The following is a 20,957-nucleotide window of genomic DNA, read 5'->3' as shown; positions in this document are numbered from 1 at the left end:
TACTCAGTCTCAGGCTGTTTTTTTAAGGAAAACTAAAGACATTACATGTCTTATTTTAATTCATCTGTACATTCATCTGTAATCTCCTCCAGGCCGAAACAATAAGTGACACCTGACTGAGACCCGATTGTTATTGGCCGGGAGTCCTAAGACTCCCTGACCAATCGGGTCTTAGGAACTGCTTCCTGATTGACCGGGAGGAGAATCAGGAAGACAATAGTGAATATTAATTCCCTATTGTCACACCAGTGGGTGGGCTCGGGGTGCAGTGCTCTGCGCCCCGAGCCCATCCTTTTTTGAAGCCAATTAGAGCTTCAGGCTCTAATCATGTACTTCAAGAAAATAAAAAACTGATGGAAATCCATGTATGCATAAGGGGGGCCGCGCCCATGCACCCCTAATGGACAGGCCACCACTGCTAAAATAATTAATAACATATACAAAAAGGTTGTTCAACACAGTTCAACAATTTGAACGTAAACTATAGTCTAACATGAAAACACTTTCATACAATTACAGTAAAAGGAAGTGAGATAGATAGTCCAGCTCATAAGTGACAAAATGTTGCATGATGTGTGCTGCAAACCTCCATGTTCACTATATTTTACAAGTCCCGAACCATCCAACTGTTGTACATGACATTTTCTTGACTGCTCCAATTCTGTACATCAGTGTCTCTCAACACCCTTTTCAAATTCCACACAATCTCGAGGCACCCTATTCTAAAATGTAAAGAACTAAACTAATAGTTTTGAATGATGTAGCAACATCAAACATTATTGATTTATCCTTCCAAAGTAAATACACCTTTGCACACTGGTACTGATTTGTATTCCAGTGTTTCTCTTCTACCTCGGTTTCTCTCCCTCACTCAGCTAATGTGACCCCAGTACTGAAGGAGTGGGGTGGGGCAAACAAAGATGATATGCAGGTGCCTGACATCCTCCTTATCAATCGACAACATCATTGGTTGTTGGGACGCTGGCGGCTGGAAGGTTGTAATGGTACACAATGAAAACCTGTGTCTTTCTGTAATAGGCAGGCTTGATCCACCCACTGACATGTATACAGTTTTTGGACAATTTCTAGGTATTTTGCCAAGGCACCCCTGAAGACACCTGAAGGTACCCTGGTTGAAAAAGGCTGCTATACATTGTGCAGTGCAATACATACTCTACATAACTTGACTCTAAATGGTGTGCTGTACATTATATACAGTTTTGGCACATAGACGTTTTTTTTTAGCACTAATGCCGCGTACACACCATCACTTTATGTGATGAAAGAAAATGACGTTTTTAAAAACGTCACTTTAATTGACTGTGTGTGGGGGAAAACGTTGTTTTATGTCTTGTAAAAAACGACCAAAAAAAATTGAAGCATGCTTCAATTTTATGTGTCGTTTTTCAAAAGTGCACTTTTTACTTCACAGAAATTGACCGTGTGTAGCAAAAAACGTCGTTTTTTAAGACGTTTTTTCATCCACGCATGCCCAGAAGCTAGTTATGAAGCGAGCTTCAATGGAAAAACGTGGTGGAACGTAACCTCGCTTTGCAAGAACATTGTGAGAAAACGATGGTGTGTAGGCAACTTCGTCTTTGAAAATTGAAGTTTCAAAAACGTCATTTTTTTACTTCACAGAAAGTGTTTTTTTTTTCATCACATAAAGTGATGGTGTGTATGCGGCATAAGGCTTCTGAATTCTTCCCCATCCAATGCATAGGCATAAATACTTAATATTATCATTCGGGTTCTACAAGAGATGTCTCAAAAGTTTACGGCCTGACACAGAAGGAGTGACCACACAGACATGAAACTTTGTCACCACACCAAGCCAGTCTTCCAGATGTTAGATGCTGAAAATGGCGCATGTGCACTATATGGTTTTTGTGTGCTCCTTGCAAACAAACAATTGGCACTCCACCTGTAGTTTGCAAGGAGTGCAGAAAAACTGTATAGCGTGCATGCACCATTTTTTAGTTCTGAACATCTGGAAGAGTAGCTTCCGTGTCAGGCCAAGAACTTTTCGGTTGCCCCTCACATATTGAACTATATTGTTTGCCTTTCTGGAATGGATTCTTTATATATTCTTTAGGAGGATCTTCCAAGGCCAGGACACAACAGCATTTGCTGATCTTCTAAAAATATTCCTAGTCTTATGAATATATAGAAAATCTATTCATAGTAAGTGTAATGAGAGAGCAAAGTTTACCAATAGACCCATAAGCAACAACTGTTCCCTTCAGTAGACATAATATAACCAAATGCCTATGTATTTGTTGGTATGAGGGGATGCTGTGAGACCGTAGAGCTGCAGATTCTACAACAAAGGTATGTTATTTTTTCATGAAAGGAAATTACTTTGTAGTCTAGCTTTTCACACAGGTTTATATAGTTCACCACTCCATCTCTTCCCTACTTAAATAACATCTTATAGCTGTGGACAAATGTACAGTATAAGAATGTCATAGTGCAGATTAAATATAGTATCAATAAACATGCCAATCTAACTATGCATTTACTGGATTTACCATGGTGTTGTAAGATGAAATCGCCCCCCCCCCCCCCCCCAAATAAAAACAAGGGTAAACATGAACTAGGTATGTGCATAGAATGTCTTTAGGATGAGAGTATGAGAACAACCTGTGTTTTTTGAAGATGTGGTTATGATTAGGGATGAGCCGAACATACCCAGGTTCGGTTCACACCAGAACGTTCGAACAGACCGCGGGTTCGCGCAAACATTTAGAACCCCATTGAAGTCTATGGGACTCGAACGTTTGAATTAAAAAACGCTAATTTTAAAGACCAATATTCAATTTAATGTTGGAAAACGTCTTTCAGAACCCGGGTCTTGCCCCAGGGTACATGTATCAATGGAAAAAAAACGTTTGAAAACGGCCGTTTTTTACGGAGCAGCGATTTTAACCACTTGACCACTAGGCACGTAAACCCCCTTAATAACCAGACCAATTTTCAGCTTTCGGTGCTCTCACAATTTGAATGACAATTACTCAGTCATACAACACTGTACCCAAATGAAATTTTCGTCCTTTTTTTCACACAAATAGAGCTTTCTTTTGGTGGTATTTAATCACCGTTGGGTTTTTTATTTTTTGCGCTATAAAAGAAAAAAGACTGAAAATTCTGTAAAAAAAAATAATTTTTCTTTGTTTCTGTTATAAAATTTGGCAAATTTAGTATTTTTTCTTCATTCTTTTGCATAAATGTGAAAGATGAAGTTACGCCGAGTAAATAGATACCCAACATGTCACCCTTCAAAATTGCACACGCTCGTGGAATGGCGCCAAACTTCGCTACTTAAACATCCCCATAGACGACGTTGCAGGGTATTGCGGAGTATTGTGGGGTATTGCGGAGTATTGCGGGGTATTGCGTAGTATTGCGGGGTATTGCGGGGTATTGCGGGGCATTGTGGGGTATTGTGGGGCATTGCGGGGCATTGCGGGGCATTGCGGGGCATTGCAGAGTATTTTGGGGTATTGCACAGTGTGGGGGCATTGCAGAGTGTGGGGGCATTGCAGAGTATTTTGGGGTATTGCAGAGTGTGGGGGCATTGCAGAGTGTGGGGGCATTGCAGAGTGTGGGGGCATTGCAGAGTGTGGGGGCATTGCAGAGTGTGGGGGCATTGCAGAGTATGGCTGGTACTGCAGAGTATTGCACAGGGAGGGATCGATGGCTGGATCTGTGACTGCATGTGTCACAGATCCAGCCTGCAGCAGCAGCAGCAGCTGCTGCTGCTTCCGCTCTCTCCCCTCTCCTCTCTCACACTGTACCGTTCGGTACAGAGAGGAGAGGGAGGAACCGGCGTCATCACATGACGCCGGTTTGTTTACTAGTGATCGCTCCGTCATTGGACGGAGCGATCACGTGGTAAACCGCCGCTATCAGCGGCGATTTACCGTGATCCGTGATCAGCCGGGTCCGGAGGACCCGGCGGTCACGGAGACCCCCGTGTGCGCGCCCCACAGGGCGCGCGGGAGCGCAATTCTAGGAGGACGTACATTGACGCCCTCCTAGAGTTAAGCAACCGCCTTGTAGACGTATTTCGTCTATAGGGCGGTTGCTAACTGGTTAATGATGCTTAAAGTGAAAAAAAAAATAATGAAAAATTCCTTTAAATATCACACCTGCTGTGTGTCTATAGTAGTGGCACGTGTTTATAAATGTCCCTGCACAACATGAAATTATTATAAGAACAAAGTAATTTAATACTGCTTGCGCACGTGCTGTGTGGCAACATTTTAGGGGTGGTAGGGGGGCCATTATTTTTTTGTGAAAGCAAAATTGTAGAAAAAAGGGCACCCCTCAAACATACTGTAATTGGAGCGCAACAAAGAGCCACGTGCAAAGTATTGCATCAATAATTGTTATTAGGCACCCCTGTTAGAGTTGAAAATATGTTTATTAGAATTTTAACATGTTATACATGAACAGCATGAGGTGTCACAATCAGGGTACAGTCATAAATACGTAGTGGTAGAGAGTCAGCCCAATGGCTATCGCCCACAGCAGGACTCCCACCAACGTATAACATAACAGGAACAATTATGACAAGAACCCGAAACAAAAATTGTGAGCGGCCAAAATGGCCTCTTAGTAGGTGACAACATTGCAACCAGAGTCTCCAGGAAGGAAACAATAAAATCAAAAGAAAAAATGACACATAGGACAAAAAAGAACCAAGGCCGCAAATAAAAAAAAGAACAAGAAAAATAAGAATAAAAATGGGGGGGGGGGGGGCAAGAATCAGGGGCATGAGAGGGCGGGGAGGAAGGGGGAAGGAGAGAAGAGAGAGAGAATAGAAGGAAAGGAGAAGAGAGAGAAGAAAACCAGAGGGGCATCATGGGGGAGTGTGAGAGTTGCCGAGGGAGCAAATGGAAGAAACAATGTAAATAAAGTGGGGGGGAGGGGAACCTAGTTTATCTTAAGGAGGTGACACAGACGGAGGCGATCAGGGGTGATCATGGTTGGGTGGACAACATGTTCGCCAGGGTGTCAGAGGAAGAGAAGTGGAGCCAGACGAGCCATAGCAATGTATACTTATCAAAAGTGTCGTTGTCAAGAGCCAGCATAGGCGCCCCTGTTAAACAGGGGCAGAAAAATTAGGCCTTAGGCACAACACAACACTGCAACCCCTCCCAATAACTGTAATTGGAGCGCAACAAGGAGCCACGTGCAAAGTATTGCATCAAAAATTGTTATTAGGCGCCCCTGTTAAACAGGGGCAGAAAAATTAGGCCTTACGCACAACACAACAACCCCTCCCAATAACTGTAATTGGAGCACAACAAGGAGCCACGTGCAAAGTATTGCATAAAAAATTGTTATTAGGCGCCCCTGTTAAACAGGGGCAGAAAAATTAGGCCTTAGGCACTGGTGGCGGAGCCCAGAAACACAATATTTCTTACTAGCTATCAGCAAGAAAAGTAAGGAGGAGAAGGATATTCCATCAGCAGCATAACAGGACAGTCACTCAGCATCAGCATACACAGTCTCAAAGGGATCTGACATTTCAACAAAAAATTATTGTTCAATAACATCAGCATCAGGTGCTTGGTAGCTGGTGTTGATCCAAGCCTGATTCATTTTGATGAAGGTCAGTCGATCAACAGAGTCGGTGGAGAGGCGCACCCTGTGATCGGTCAGAAAGCCTCCAGCAGCACTGAATGTGCGTTCTGAAAGAACACTGGATGCAGGGCAAGCCAGTAGCTCAATTGCTTACTGTGCAAGCTCTGGCCAGTGATCCATCCTCAAGACCCAGTAAGCCAGAGGATTTTCGGTGGGGAAGGTGTCCAAGTCGGATCTTGCCCCTAGGTATTCCCGGACCATGTAAACCAGACGCTGGCGATGGTTGCTGGAACCGCTCAGACCTTGGGGCTGCGGACTAAAAAATTGTCTTAACGCATCGGTCAGACGTCCACCTTCTCCACCGCTTCTTCTCTGACTCATCGAAGCCTCAGCAAGACGTTGTCCAGGGCCAGGTTTTGGTAATCCCCCCGGTTCTGGGAACGCATTGCACAGACCAGCCAGTAATGATCCCTCTCCTTGATAGCACGTACACGAGGATCCTTACGCAGGCTTTGCAGGATCAGGGAGGCCATGCAGCGTAGGTTTGCAGAGGCATTCGGGGCACAGTCCTCTGGGTCACTGAGGACGACAGGATCCGCAGCCACCTCATCCCAGCCATGTAAAAGTCCACGTGTTCCTTGGGACTGTAAATGATTCCTTGAAGACTGCTGCTGTTGATGCTGAGTGCTAGGCTCCACCTCCATGCTGTTGATACAATCATCCTCCTCCTCCTCCTCCTCCTGTGTGCTAGGTGGGAAAGCAGGAACAGTGTCTGGATAAAGGGGGCCTTGAGAGGTAAGGAAGTCTTCCTCTTCCTCCCACTGTTCTGCCTCAAGGACCCTGTCCATTATTCCACGTAGCGTGTGCTCCAACATGTGAATAAGAGGGACAGTCTCACTGATCACCATCCTCGTGGCCTCCTTAAATAGTGACAGGACAGTGCATGCATCCCTGACCAAGGCCCACTGGCGTGGGGAAAAAAACAAGCTCCCCTGACCCAGTTCTGCTGCCATATCGGCACAGGTACTCATTGATGGCCCTCTGCTGCGTGTGCAGCTGCTGCAGCATGGCCAACGTAGAGTTCCATCTGGTGGGCATGTCACAGATAAGTCGGTTCTTGGGCAGGTTGTATTCCCTTTGGAGGTCTGTGAGCCGAGCAGTGGCATTATATGACCTCCGGAAATGCACACAGACTTTCCTGGCCTGCTTCAGGACATCCTGTTAGCCCTGTTGCAGGGCAGAGAGGAGGTTGGTGCCATTATCGCTGACCACCATTCCAGGCTTCAGCTGGCGTGGCGTCAACCACCTCTGAGCCTGCCCCTGCAGAGCTGAAAGAACCTCTTCCCCAGTGTGGCTCCTGTCTCCCAAGCACACCAGCTCTAGCACCGCATGGCATCTCTTGGCCTGCATTCCTGCGTAGCCCCTCGTACGCCTACGGAGCACGGCTGGTTCTGAGGAAACATCACCACAGGAAGAGGCCACAGAGGAAGAAGAAGAGGAGGAGGGGTGGAAGAGAGAGGTGTGTCACAACCAGTTGTAGTGTTTTGGAGGCGTGGTGGCAGAACAACCTCCAAAACTACTGTACCCTGCCCTGCGTCCTTGCCAGCTGCCAGCAGAGTCACCCAATGGGCCGTAAAAGAAGGTAACGTCCCTGTCCATGCCTGCTGGACCATGAGTCAGCGGTAAGATGCACCTTACCACTGACCGCCCTGTCCAGCGAGGCATGGACATTGCCTTCCACATGCCGGTAGAGAGCCGGAATCGCCTTCCGTGAGAAAAAGTGGCGTTTGGATACTTGCCACTGAGGTACTGCACATTCCACAAACTCACGGAAGGGGGCAGAATCTACCAACTGAAAAGGTAGCAGTTGAAGTGCTAGCAATTTTGCTAAGCTAGCATTCAATCGCTGGGCATGGGCATGTGGATGGCTGGGAGCGTACTTCTTTCGGCGCTGCAGCAGCTGGGGCAGGGAAATTTGTCTGGTACTATCAGTAGATTGCCCACATGTACTACCACTACTAGGTTGTGACACACCTATTTCTACACCTTCAGTGCAGGCTTCAGAGAGGACTGGGGGTCTAGTGGGGTTGGAGGTCACAGAAGGGCAAGGGGAGGTCCGCTTTGGTCTTTGGTGTGGGTCTTTCTGGTATGCTTGCCAACGAGCAGCTCGACATATATCTGGACAAACATGTGGTGCCCAAGCGGGTGATGTTTTGGCCACGCGAGATACGCTTGCGACATATGTTGCAAATAGCAAAGGTACGATCTGATGGACATGTTTCAAAAAAGGCCCACACCAAAGAACTTTTGCTGTACCGTTCAGACACAGCAGCGCCATGCACAAGCGTAGATGTGCGTTGTAATGCAGTTGGTGTGCCCTTAACCTGACCCCTGGAGGGCATCCTGCCTCTTTGGAGATGTGCCTGTGCCTCGTACTCCTCCTCCTCTCTCCTATCAGGCACCCAGGTAGAGTCAGTGACCTCATCATCCCCTCTCTCCTCATCACTGTCGAAAACCTGGCAGTATGCTCCAGCTGGGGGAACATCACTGCCAGATTGCTGTCCCTCTCGGCCACCCCCTCTCCCTGGGCTCACATCAATGCCTTCCTCTATCTGTGTTCCATCATCGGAGCCTTCAAAACGCTGCGCATCTTCATGCAGCATAAAGCCAACACTGTGTTGAAACAGTTCGGGGGACTCCTCAGGAGGACATGGTGGGACTAGGTAAGGATTGTGTGAGGCCATTGTGCAGAGGGAAGAGGAGGCCTTGGCAGCTGCTTTGCCAGACAAACTATGATCAGTCTGTGTGAGAGAGGATGAGGAGGATGAGGACGGCTTGGTCATCCACTCCACTAATTTCTCTGCATGTTGAGGCTCAACACGGCCAGCTCCCGAAAAGAAGGACGAGCGGCCACGTGCTGAAGAGGATGCACCGCATCCACCACCAGCGTTACCTCTAGATGCAGAGCCTGCTTGCCCTTGTGACTCTCTGACTCTCTTTGTTGTCCTTCCAGACATATTAATGCGTTTAGGTGATATTAAACAACACACGTGCAGTGACACCAACTGCGTTCAGGTGCTATGTAACAGCACACATGCAGTGACACCAACTGCGTTCAGGTGCTATTAAACAGCAAACGTGCAGTGACACCAACTGCGTTCAGGTGCTATGTAACAGCAAACGTGCAGTGACACCAACTGCGTTTAGGTGCTATTAAACAGCAAACGTGCAGTGACACCAACTGCCTTCAGGTGCTATGTAACAGCAAACGTGCAGTGACACCAACTGCCTTCAGGTGCTATGTAACAGCAACTGCGTTCAGGTGCTATGTAACAGCACACACGCAGTGACACCAACTGCGTTCAGGTGCTATGTAACAGCACACGCGCAGTGACACCAACTGCGTTTAGGTGCTATTAAACAGCAAACGTGCAGTGACACCAACTGCGTTTAGGTGCTATGTAACAGCAAACGTGCAGTGACACCAACTGCGTTTAGGTGCTATGTAACAGCAAACGTGCAGTGACACCAACTGCGTTCAGGTGCTATGTAACAGCACACACGCAGTGAAACCAACTGCGTTCAGGTGCTATGTAACAGCACGCGCGCAGTGACACCAACTGCGTTTAGGTGCTATTAAACAGCAAACGTGCAGTGACACCAACTGCGTTTAGGTGCTATGTAACAGCAAACGTGCAGTGACACCAACTGCGTTCAGGTGCTATTAAACAGCAAACGTGCAGTGACACCAACTGCGTTCAGGTGCTATTAAACAGCAAACGTGCAGTGACACCAACTGCGTTCAGGTGCTATTAAACAGCAAACGTGCAGTGACACCAACTGCGTTTAGGTGCTATTAAACAGCAAACGTGCAGTGACACCAACTGCCTTCAGGTGCTATGTAACAGCAAACGTGCAGTGACACCAACTGCCTTCAGGTGCTATGTAACAGCAACTGCGTTCAGGTGCTATGTAACAGCACACACGCAGTGACACCAACTGCGTTCAGGTGCTATGTAACAGCACACGCGCAGTGACACCAACTGCGTTTAGGTGCTATTAAACAGCAAACGTGCAGTGACACCAACTGCGTTTAGGTGCTATTAAACAGCACACGCGCAGTTACAGCAAATGTGTTTAGGTGCTATTAAACAGCACACGCGCAGTAAGAGCGACTGCGTTTCTGTGCAATTCAATAGCCCACTTGCATTAACAGCGACTGCGTTTCTGTGCAAATAAATAGCACACAAGTGCAGTAACAGGTAATGCGTGTATGTGCAATTAAATAGCACACGTACACTAACACTAAGGACTATGCAGGCAATACAACACGTTAGAGCACTGCATTAAGCACAATCTCCTGCCTGACAAATACTAATAGCAGATCTATCTAAGCCAGTGTTTCTCAACTCCAGTCCTCGGGGCGCACCAACAGGTCATGTTTTCAGGATTTCCCTCAGATCAAACTGCTGTGGTAATTACTAAGGCAGTGAAACTGATAAAATCACCTGTGCAAAATAATGGAAAGCCTGAAAACAAGACCTGTTGGTGCGCCCCGAGGACTGGAGTTGAGAAACACTGATCTAAGCTATACAGTTTATAAATATATTTACAACTCCTAGGGATGTGAATATATTCTCTACAAACTGTAAATTTAACTATACTGACTAGCCTTCCTGCTCTATCTATCTATCTATCTGGTAGAAAAGACACTGGACAATAGGATGCACTACCTCGGCCGCCGCTGTCGTTCCCGCGTCGATTTTGAATTATTATTTTTTTCGGCGCAAGTACGCTAGGCACGTCACGATTCACAAACACGTCGCGCCGCCGTAATTACGCTCAAAGCACGTCGGGAAAATTGCGAACGGAGCATGCACAGAACGTCCGGCGCGGGAGCGCGCCTAATTTAAATGGTACACGCCCCATTTGAATTGGCCGGGCTTGCGCCGGACGTGTTTACGATACACCACCGCAAGTTTACAGGTAAGTGCTTTGTGGATCGGACACTAACACTGAAAACTTGCGGCGGTGTAACGTAAACGGGTTATGTTGCGCCGCTGCAATTGTACCTGAATCTGGCCCACTGTGTCTCTATCTATCTCTCTCTCTCTAACTGTCTGACTGCTCTTCTCTGTAACAAAGCCGGAACACACTACACAAGGCCGCCTTGCAGGCTGCCTTTTATAGTGTGGGGCGTGTACTAAACCCCCCCGAGCCATAATTGGCCAAAGCCACCCTGGCTTTGGCCAATTATGGCTCTTCGTTTTTTGAGCGCTGTGATTGGCCAAGCATGCGGGACATACAGCATGCTTGGCCAATCATCAGCGCTCAACGCCGCAGTGAATTATGGGACGTTTTGCGTCACTTAAATTTGGCACGAACGACCCGTTTTGTTCGAATTTCGACGAACGATCGAACGATCGATACGTTCGTATCGAACGCGAAGCTCATCCCTAGTTATGATATGCAGCGCATACTAGGGGTTGGTTAGAAAGGATAGGTGAGGTGGAAACGGAATGAATAGGTTGCAGTTGAAGGGTGCAAGGAAAGCTGTCAAGAGTACCGGTACATAAAACGTAAAAAGAAAAGAAGCAGGATAGAGGCAGGAGAGCTGGTGACAAGGACAGCTCTCACACTGTATCTGCAGAAAAGCAGTGTTGTCACCCTTGGACAGGAAGTGTGTTACAATTATAGATCACCTCCCTCCCTTCCTCTTCATAGTATGGGGGAATTGAAGTCCACAGAGGTCTTTGGGAACAAAGCTAACTGATAACACAAGCAGAGAGCACAAGAAGGTTTCTAAATTTCTGGCAAAATCAATAGGTATTATTGTATTCACTGAGCAGATATAACAAAATACCTTTAATACCTTGTGGTAGTGTGGTACCACACCAGTGTCTGAATACTGGATTCTCAACCAGGCAGGTGGAGGGGCTCCAGTGTATTTGCTTGTTTGGGAGGAAACTGGCATTTCAGTTTCCTCATTTTTTACTAAAGTCCAATTTAGGACCTGGAGCCCGGGGATTTCTTAGAGGTCCAGGAAATCCCCAGTCCTGGATCCGGGTTTTGGGACTCAACGGCACACTAATTGTTCAGGTGTGTGTGGGCCTGATAGTAGAGTCAGGATCAGGGTTCTGGGCTCCACCCCCCTGACGAGTGCAGGTGTGCACTGGGGAAGCCATAGAGTGCAGGGTGTGCGCAGTGGAAGCCAGAGACCCAAGTCTGAGGATCAGAGCAGTGAGGGGCTGCTATCTAAACAAACAGTGTTGGCAATGAATAGTCTGTAGGAGACAGATGAGAGCCTGAAGTGGAAGGCCTGAGCAGCACTGCTGTATGTATCAGGCTGGGTTCACACTACTACACTACTTTCATCCTACTTTGCTGTGCTACATTGGTCCTACACTGATCCCTACATTGGTCCTACATCCATCCTACTTTCATGAACAGGATACTACTTTGATCCGACTTTGTGATAGTCTGACTTGTTCTTTGACCAATCAAAACAATCCCAGAGTGAGATAAATTCCTTTTACTGCTGCTGTAATCACATGTCGGATGTCAAAAGTCGGATGGTTAGGACAAGGCTCCTACTTTGGTCCGACTTCAATGATATTCTATGGGCTGAAGTAGGATCAATGTAGGACCAAAGTAGTACAGGGAGCATTTTCAAAGTCGGACCGACTTGTGTAGGACCAGTTAAGACGGCTCCCATAGGGAAACATTGATTTTCACACGTCATGCTACATGAGCTCCCAATGTAGGACCATTTGTCAAACAAGTGTGAACCCAGCCTGAGGCTGGGTTCACACTACTACACTACTTTCATCCTACTTTCCTCTGCTACATTGGTCCTACATTTATCCTACATTGGTCCTACATCCATCCTACTTTCATGAACAGGATACTACTTTGGTTGGACTTCAATGTTATTCAATGGGTTGAAGTAGGATCAATGTAGGACCAAAAGTAGTACAGGGAGCATTTTCAAAGTCGAACCGACTTGTGTAGGACCAGTTAAGACAGCTCTCATAGGGAAACATTGATTTTCACACATCATGCTACATGAGGCTCCCAATGTAGGACAAGTGCGAACCCGTCCTAAGGCTGGGTTCACACTACTACACTACTTTCATCCTACTTTGCTCTGCTACATTGGTCCTACATTTATCCTACATTGGTCCTACATCCATCCTACTTTCATGAACAGGATACTACTTTGGTCCAACTTCAATGATATTCAATGGGCCTGAAGTAGGATCAATGTAGGACCAAAAGTAGTACAGGGAGCATTTTCAAAGTCGGACCGACTTGTGTAGGACGCTACAAGACGCTCTCATAGGGAAACATTGAACACAGAGCAAAGTAGGATGAAAGTAGTATAGTAGTGTGAACCCAGCCTCAGCCAGGAGGCTGAATTTACCATTATGTTGTATGGACGGTGAAAATCCCCTGCGGGCAAACAAAGACCTTAAAAAGAAGAACCAGAGAATGGCGGTGTGCTTCAAGCTCTACAATTGATGCTAGTCCTTCACAACCTGTAGACATTTAAAAAAGCAAAAAAGAGCAAATAAGAGTGGCTTATTGTTGGGGTTTACATACATTTTATGGGTTTCTTTGGAGAGCAAGGTGGGCAGGAGGCCTTATTGCAGCATAGATCAACTTTAATGTTGCCTAATGATTGTAAATGTGATATATTTGTGATATATTTACCAGCTCAGTTTACAAATCATCTCAAGCACAGACTGAGGTTGCTGACTGTACTTTTATGAAGTTATGAACTCTCAGTGTGCCTGAGTAAAGTACTGGAAATTTCCATGTTTTAACAGAATAAAACAAAAGCACATATTAAAAACAGTACTTTAATTTAACGCATTAGGAAATTATTTAAATACAGCCATGCCCTCAAGACCTATGGCTGATTCCACTAGCCTGTACTCAGTGGAAAAATACAGGAATGTTTTATTTGTCTAAGATTTTTCCTGCCAAGATATTGTAGAGGCTCTGACTGTGCAGGCAGTGAGATCCTTGAAGCTGCATTGCCTGTTTACAGCCAGTGAGGGGCAGGACGTGATCATATAAACAAACTGCTGGAAACGGTCCCTATTACCCTCAAGTTTAGTGTATTCTATAACATAGTAGCCAAGGTCAGCTTTATTTTTTCTTAATTTCTGCAGAGCAAATATTAATCTTCCAGTTAATTTCATCTGTAAATACCCTGAGCCGCTCCAGGCATATCCACTGCAGCCCAGAACACCTTAGTCACTTTCCTGTGGGACAAGACCCTTGTTAAATGAAGTGTTGAAGGCCTATGCTGATACGACTGGAGGTGCATACCACAACCGTTTACGCAGAACGGGACAAATAAACAATGACCTTCATGTCCTGGCCAGCAGCCCAAGCGCTTATCAGGGTCCCACGGATATAAGGGAGACTCAGAAATAGTGAGCATGTGTCATGGAATCATTTTAAAGCCAGGGAGATAAAACCTTGTCATAGAGGAGATACTAATAAAGAAAAATTATTCAGCGCTGGAATGTAAATATAAACTAAAAAATGCAAGCCAGCACTAAGGTAAATTCAAATAAAACACCTCACATTGACATCTAATAATAATAGTGCAGCGCAAAACAAACAATTTTAAACTATACATACAGAAAGTTAAAACATATGATATATGATATATAATTAAAAATTATATAATAAAGTCCATATAAAGTGCTCAAGTGCAAAAAGATGATCCAAATCGGAATATAATAGTGCAAAAATCCAAAGGGTGATATCCAGAAGGAACCTCCACCAAATAGCAGGAATGGCCTCTCACCTTACAACTTCGACCTGCAATAGGTCACAAAGCATAATCAGAGAACCACCTGTTCTCAGAGGACAGCAAGCAATGCAGCAGTAGAACCACGATATCAGTCAGACTCAGGATCAGGACATGGCAATCAGGGCATAAAAAACAAAGGAGAGGAAATCTAGTGCTCTCTGAAGCCAAAATACATTTATTTAAGAATAAAAAACGAATACACTCACTGTATAAGCACTCTCAAACGAGTGCAGCGAAACAGCATAAAACATCCATAAAAGCATGGGTTTCAGTCTAGGTCGGCGATCGCGGTTGACGTCTCATGTGGCCCCTTCCCCTCGTACGACGTTACGTCCCTATGAGCGGGACTTCATCAGCGTGGGGTGAAAAAAGGCAGCATGCAAACGTCCCGCTGTCTAGGTATAAGAAGCCTGTGGCTGCCATGACACACCCACTAGTAATCAAGCCCTCCCATCAATCCTAATTAGACAACAAAAGACTGTCAGCAAAGGAAGGCACAAACTGCACCATGATGGAAAAAAGTGACAGATTCGATCATAATGGGAAAAAGGAAACACATTCGATCGGAATACTATCAAAGGGCAGACTCCTATATACCAAAAGTTATATATGCAATAAGGATAGAAATCCTCAAAGGCAAAAAAGACCCCTTTAAAAAGAAATCTTACATAAAAAATATAAATGACGTCAGCCACGATCGCACACCCAAATTACATAAAATACATCAAAAACACATATGTAAATCCTTATATATTAACCCATTAAGGTCTCGAAAAGGAACACTACGTGTAACAGATACTGGACATAAATGTTATGAATATTAAAAATAAAAATATTAATATTAAAATATATATATATATATATATATATAAAATATAATATATACAAAATATAATTAAAAATATTTAAAAATATTTAAAAATATACAGATACATAAGAATACATAAGAAAGGGGGGATTATCTATTGGAAATAAAACAATTAAGGTCAAACTCTACATTTAAACCAGCTGGCGAGGATACTTTAGTCTCATATATCCAATAAGACTCACGCCGACTCAATTGGCGGATGTAATGTCCCCCTCGCCAATGTTTTGTAACTTTTTCAATGCCCCAGAATTTTAACCCTTTGGGATTCCTCTGGTGACACTGCCTAAAGTGTTTAGATACACTGTGACTCCTAATACCCCTTTTGATATTGCTGATATGTTCCCCCACTCTCACATGCAATGCCCGTGACGTGCGACCCACATACTGCAAGCCGCACTCACACTCAAGCATATAAACTACGCCGATAGTATCGCACGTAATTAATTGCTTGATGGGATACTCTAACTGGGTCACATTGGAACAGAAAGACTTCCGTTTCTTAATATGCTGTTTGACATGCTTGCAGGTCGCACAGCGACCACAAGCATAAAATCCAGATAGGAAGTCAAAAAGTTTTGGCTGTGCAACAACTGGCGGGTCAATTACACCAGGGGCTAGACTATCCCTCAGGGAGGGGGCTTTTCTATAGATGAATTGTGGCCGATCCGGAAGGGCCGGACCCAAAACAACATCGCCCTTCAAGATGGGCCAGTGTTTGGCCACTATTTTTTCAAATTTCTTATACTGAATGTTATAGTCAAGCACCATTTTGAAGTTAGATGGCTCCTTATCAGTAATGGGTGGTTTGTCAGCTACAATAACACTCCTCTCTAACAGCCTAACTTTTTCCATTTCTTGCATAATCAAGGGGCGAGAGTAACCTTTAGACACAAATCGATTAGATAATTCCTGCGACTGGGCCAGATAATCCGACTCCAGGGTGCAATTCCTGCGGAGCCTCACAAACTGGCCCCGCGGGATATTGCATAGCCACAGACGATGGTGACAACTTGACAAAGGAATATATCCATTACGATCAACTGTTTTAAAATAATTTTTGGTTACAAGCACATTATCTGACTTGAATATCTCAAGGTCAAGGAAGTTTATCTTATCATGGGAGACTGTCCAAGTTAAAACTATATTCTTGGTATTAGAATTCAGTTTATCCATAAATAATTGTAATGAGGGCAGGTCACCCTCCCAGACCATGATAAGGTCTGACTGATATCGTGGTTCTACTGCTGCATTGCTTGCTGTCCTCTGAGAACAGGTGGTTCTCTGATTATGCTTTGTGACCTATTGCAGGTCGAAGTTGTAAGGTGAGAGGCCATTCCTGCTATTTGGTGGAGGTTCCTTCTGGATATCACCCTTTGGATTTTTGCACTATTATATTCCGATTTGGATCATCTTTTTGCACTTGAGCACTTTATATGGACTTTATTATATAATTTTTAATTATATATCATATATCATATGTTTTAACTTTCTGTATGTATAGTTTAAAATTGTTTGTTTTGCGCTGCACTATTATTATTAGATAGAGGAGATACTGCTAAAGAGAGACTGTGTGAAACCTTATTGAACCCACTGGGAAATTTGCACCATGGAGTGTAAAGGTTTCATCAACACATCTAGATACAATTAGCTATTAGGAATTTCAGCTCCCTAGGCTTCTAAGCAATCCAAAGTTTATACATAGCAAGTGACTTTACTACAGCCAGAGCAGCCGCTTTTAGCAATTTAGGGCAACCACTGAGGAAGGACAAAGAGGACATTGTCTTGAGGCTGACAAACAGCACAGGTTGGCCCACAGATCTGATTGTCATCTTATTTACTTTACTATCATTTGACATTCTGGTGGCCTGAGATGAAATTTACTATGGGCAGTAATAGTGGAATTGTAAGGCCCCGTACAGACGGCCAAACATGTCTGCTGAAACTGGTCTGCGGACCAGTTTCAGCAGACATGTTCGATCGTGTGTAGGCCCGAGCGGACAGGATTCCAGCAAACATTTGCCCGCCGGGCCTTTTTTCCAGCGGCCAAATATTTCTGGACTTGTTTTAAAACAGCCCGCTGAAATCCTGTTCGGTCGTCTGTACAGACCTACCGTACATGTCCGAGCGCCCTCCATCCCTCGCATGCGTCGAATGACTTTGACGCATGCGTGGAAGCATTGAACTGGCAGGGCCGCCCACGTCGCCGTGTCATCGTCGCGGCGCCGGCGTGGACACGCCCCGCGTATTGTTTACGCGCGGATTTCTGTATGATGGTGAGTACAGCCACCATACAGAAATCCCCGGGCATACATGTACGGTGAAAACGGACCGGCGGACTAGTTTCATCGTACATGTATGCTCGTCTGTACGCGGCCTAAGAGTGTGTAGCAGAGCCAAATCTACATTGGCGGGGGCATGGAAACATCCAAGAGTTTCTATCTTGGCAGCCAAGAGAAAAATATCCTGGGTCATGACTCAGGAAAAAATGGTCAGCATTATTTTAAATACGTACAACCTATTTGAGGCCATATGGGAACCTTGGGCCAAATACGTAGGGGTTTCCCTTTCACCTGGTATCAGGACACCATCTATGGATATTTAACCTTCCAGCTGGTAATCAACTTTATTATCTACTTTCTTTTCTTTCTACTTCATCTTTCCTTCTCCTATCTCCCGTACATTCTCTTCTCTGTCATGTTTTTCTGTTCTCCGTGCTATTTTATTAGCAGTTAGATCATTTATTAAGTTCTCTTTGGAAGAAAAAGATCTTTTCTGCACACTTCATGAGCATGCGTAGGATTCTTCGCTCTCTTTTTTATTTTTTTGGTGGGGAGATCCTGGGCTATTTGAGGACACAGGAGTCTATTGTTAAAATTATTTTATTTTACTCAGCGGTTTAGATTTCAATTTTTTTTTTAGCTTTTTCCCGACACAGTTTGTTCTGTGTGTGTAGCAGGTGTCTCACTAATTTTAGTGATCATTTTGTAGCCGCTATTGGCAAGCAGGAAACCCTAAACCACTTGACCCTTGGAAGGTTCATCCCCCTTCATGACCAAGCAATTTTTTGCTATTCAGCACTGTGCTACTTTAACTGGTAATTGCGCAGTCATGCAACACTGTACCCAAGTGAAATTTATATAATTTTTTTCACAAAAATAGAGCTTTCATTTGGAAGTATTTGATCACTGATGGATTTTTATTTGTTATTATACAAACTGAAAATTTTCTGTTACAAAACATATTCAATAAAATCAAATTTCTTCATAAATTCAGACCAAAATGTGTTCTGCTACACTGGCTGGAAGGATTGCTAACTGACACTGATGTGGCTACTGACATTAATACAGTGATCAGTGATGATACTGTACATTGACATTGTACTAATGACACTGTCTGGGAAGGGGGTTAACATCTAGGGCCAATCAAGAGGTTGACTGTGTGCCTAACAATGTGTAATGCGTGGTGCTTTTACTTTCTGATCTGGCTGTTTTTTCTCCCTGCTTTTCAGGGAGAATAGCCAGATCGTTGTTCCTATGTACATAGAGTTGTGTGCGTTTATAAACACAGAAATCTGTGTGTGATTGGACACAGCCGATAGGCTGATTTCAGCTGAAATCTGCTGCCAAACTCATGCGGTGTTCAATCACAGCACCGATTGGCAGGGTAGTGATCAGACAAAAATGATCAGTTCCCATCAGTGCCACCTATCATTGCCCATCAGTGCCACCAGTGAAGCCTATCAGTGCCCATTATTTAATAGGGATCTGTCAAGTTTTTTTTTGTTCACACCTGCTGGTTGAATGAAAAAACAAAAGTGAATGTATACGCAACTTAAAGCATAACTTAAAGGAGTTGTACAGGAAAACATTTTTTTTTCTCAAATGACTGTTTACAGGGTATAGAGACATAATAGTTAACCGATTCCTTTTAAAAACGATTAAAAATAGATAAAAAACAATCATATAAATGTAGCTTTAGTTTCAGTTTCGTTTTTGCATGTTATGCTGCCTCTGTGCTGTATAGAGCCATAGAGAAGTGAGGGTTTGAAAACGAAACTAGAAGCTCCCAGTACTGTGGTCCAAAGGAAACAGACAACCAGGAAGTGTCCAGAGCAGAATTAAAGCAACACCAGAGCAAAAACGAACAATGAGGACATGAAACCAGGACTGCAGTAAGGTAAAGGAAGCTATTTAGCTAAAAAAAAAAAATTCCTTTAGTGACCCTTTAAAGAGGAGTTCCACCTGGGGAAAAAAATAATTAAAAGTCAATAGCTATAAATGCTGCAGCTGCTAACTTAATATATGGACACTCTTCAGGGAGCCCGTGATAGTGGCACCCCAGCCGATTTTCAGATCGGCTGTCGGGTGCTGCCATCACCATCTCCACTAAGTGAAACTGGCAGTGAAGCCTTTCAGCTTCGCAGCCAGTTCCCTACTGCACATGCGGGAAGCGTGCTGCGCTAACTGGCCCGGCAGCAGAGGAAGGAGGAGGGGGCCAAACTTCCATGCAAGTGGGGAAGGGTACCTGTCAAAAACAGCTACCCCCCCCCCACCCCATTGAAAGGTGCCAAATGTGGCTTATCTCCATAACCTAGGAGATTGTTCCATAGTTCACAAAAGAAAACTGGAAAGCTGATAACATTGTTTGAGAATTAATTTCGGTGCACAGGGAATGCAGAAGGATGCTACTGTAGATTTTTGGCAGGATCAACAGGTATTTTTCTATACTTACAGACAATAGGGTCAATTCACTAACGATTACCACATGCAATATTTGTGTTCTTTCTGAAAATAATAAAGGAGTCAATTCATCAAAGTAAAATATTGAATTTGAGGTAAATACCACAAAATGTAATAAAAATGTAAGATACTTACTTTAAAAAATTAGATAAATAAAGCAAATTCACAAAAAAAACACTTTCATTTTTAATCTCATGGTGCAGTCTGTTGATATTTTAGGAATGTACAAAATAACAATGAGTGGAACTCTGCAATGGCCATTAAGGTAAAAGAAAACAATGTATCAGTATAGAAATGTTATACCCTGAGCTCAGGAATGTAAATACATTGTAACATTGCGCCGGAAGGAGATTGTTCTGTTAATGAAGGCACACAAAAGAATGGTTTCATTCACAGAACAATCCCCCTCTGCTGCAGTGTTAGTCAATGATAAAAAAAAAAAAAAAAAAAAGGAATAAAATGTAAAAACAACATTAGATTTAAGTGCTTAATTTAACAAAACAAATATTTACTGCATTTGGCAAATAAAACATGTTTTTCAGTGAATTGGCTACTTTTGAGATACATCTAGCATGAGTTATTTATTATAGAGCAATCATGCAGTATTTATGTCTTAGTAAATTGACCCCCTGGCCAATAAAATACAGGCACGGTGGAAACCTTATTTATTCCTCATCTATAAGATATCAACAACTTAAAAAATAGCTCCTTTTAGTTTGGTGGGATAAAAATGGTAGCATATATAGTATGTATTGTAAACATTTTCTTGTGTGTTTTAATCATGTAGGAGCTGCTTTTATATCTGATAGGCCTTTTCTTGTAAATCGTTAACAGTCATCTGTAGTATGTATGAAGAGCTCCCTCTACAGGATAGTGGCAGAATTGCAAGACAAAGTAAATACAGAAATGTCAAAAAAACATAAACAAT

This window comes from Rana temporaria, chromosome 3 (assembly GCF_905171775.1).
Source record: "Rana temporaria chromosome 3, aRanTem1.1, whole genome shotgun sequence".
Lineage (NCBI taxonomy): Eukaryota > Metazoa > Chordata > Amphibia > Anura > Ranidae > Rana > Rana temporaria.
Note: the sequence above shows the minus strand (reverse complement) of the source record.